The sequence below is a fragment of the Suricata suricatta genome, chromosome 15, assembly GCF_006229205.1.
Source record: "Suricata suricatta isolate VVHF042 chromosome 15, meerkat_22Aug2017_6uvM2_HiC, whole genome shotgun sequence".
Lineage (NCBI taxonomy): Eukaryota > Metazoa > Chordata > Mammalia > Carnivora > Herpestidae > Suricata > Suricata suricatta.
This window is the reverse complement of record NC_043714.1, coordinates 4,832,008-4,833,891: the sequence shown is the minus strand read 5'-3', so window position 1 is coordinate 4,833,891 and position 1,884 is coordinate 4,832,008.

The window sequence follows — 1,884 nt, the reverse complement described above, 5'->3', positions numbered from 1 at the left end:
CTGAGTCGATGTCAACAATGGGCTTAAAATATTCAGTAAATCAGGTTGTAAAAAGATGTGCTTCGTCTAGGCTTTGTTCCATTTCTGGAACATGGTCACGGGAGGTTTAGCATAATTCTTAAGGACCCTAGGATGTCTGGAATAGGAAACAAGGCCCGGCTTCAATTTGGAGTCACCAGCTGCATTAGCCCCTAATCAGAGTCAGCCTGTCCTTTTGAGGCTTTGAAGCCAGACGACAACTTCTCTCTAGCTGTGAAAGTCCTAGATGCATCTTCTTCCAATAGAAGGCTGTTTCATCTGTATTGAAAATGTGGTGTTTCATCTGGCAACTTACATTAAGGACCTTCGCTGGGCCTTCTGGAGACCTCGCTGCAGATTCCACATCACTCCTCCTGTCACTTCGCGCTTCTTCATCACGCAGACAGATTCTTTCCTTCCACCTAGGAACCAGCCTCCCGGAGCTTCCAGCTTTTCCTCTGCAGCTTCCTCCCCTCTCTCCCTCTCTTGGCCTCCAGGGTATTGAAGAGACTCAGGGCCTTGTTCTGGATTAGGTTTTGGCCTCAGGGAATCTTGTGGCTGGTCTGATCTCTCCAGATCATTAAAACTCTCTGCATCTCAGCAATAAGGCTGGTTTGCTTTCTTATCATTTGTGTGTTCCCTGGAGTGGCACTTTTGATTTTCTTCAAGAATTTTTCCTTTGCATTCACACCCTGGCCATTTGGTGCAACAGGCCTAGCTTTGGGCCACTCTTGGCTTTCGACACGCCTTGCTCACGGAACTTAATAATCTCCAGCTCTTGATTTAAAGTGAGAGACGTGTGACACTTCCTTTCACGTGAGCACCAAGAGGCCACTGTAGGATTACTAATTGGCCTAATTTCCAATACTGCTGTGTCTCAGGGAATGGGAATGCCTGGGGACAGTGACTAGCAGTCCAATGAGTGGCCCCGCCCCACTGCTCTGCCCTCAAGTCACCTTTCCTTATTTCCCTTGTCACTACACTGTGTCCTGGACTTTACCCCTGTGTCCCCAGGTGCCGAGGTAGAGCTGGGCTGCGTGCAGCCGCCAAAACAATGTTCCCCAGAGCGGACTCCTTCCAAACCAGTTCTGTGAGCTGCAAATAAATGCTAGAGTTTGGAAGGGGGGGGGGGGGGGGCAAGAGAACAGGGGAGGGGCAGAGAGAGAGAGGGAAAGAGGGAATCTCAAGCAGACTCTGGGCTGTCAGTGCCTAACCTGACCAGGGGCTCGATCTTACAACCGTGAGATCATGACCTGAGCTCAACTTAAGAGCCAGAGGCTCAGTCGACTGATGCACCTGGGTGCACCCACACGGGACTTCTCTACCTCGGGGTGTCTCATGACCTCCATACTGACCCTCTTTTTCCCTCCTTCGTCTGTCATCCCCTCCTTCGTGTCTAAGTAGCCAGAGATCTGAGTTTCCAGGACTGGTTTGGGTGCCTAGCCTGGGGAAGGTCCAAGGTGAGGACAGCCACCTCGGCCTGCTCAGAACTGCTGTGTCGTCAAGCATTCCTGAGGCCGCTGGAGGAGGCAAGCAAAGGCAGCACTCCTGACTATGCTGGGTCTGGCGCCCAGCCGTGTTCCTACTCAGTTCTCAAAGCCCGGGGAGACCCCGGACAAGTCGCGCCAGGCCTGACACGCAGGGCGTCCGGCTGCGCCACCTGCCTCCTGAAAGGGCCATTCTCACCCGGAAAGGGACACATCACGCCGGTTCCTTTGCGAAACGAGGTTCTTTGCTACTTAAGTCTCAACAACGCTCGATCTAATAGACTCGTTCCCTCGTTCCCTGAGGGCCAGTCACCTGCAGAGTCGGTCAGTCAGTCCTCTGCTCCGCTTACCTCTGGTCTCTGAAAGCGAGCACGCCCCC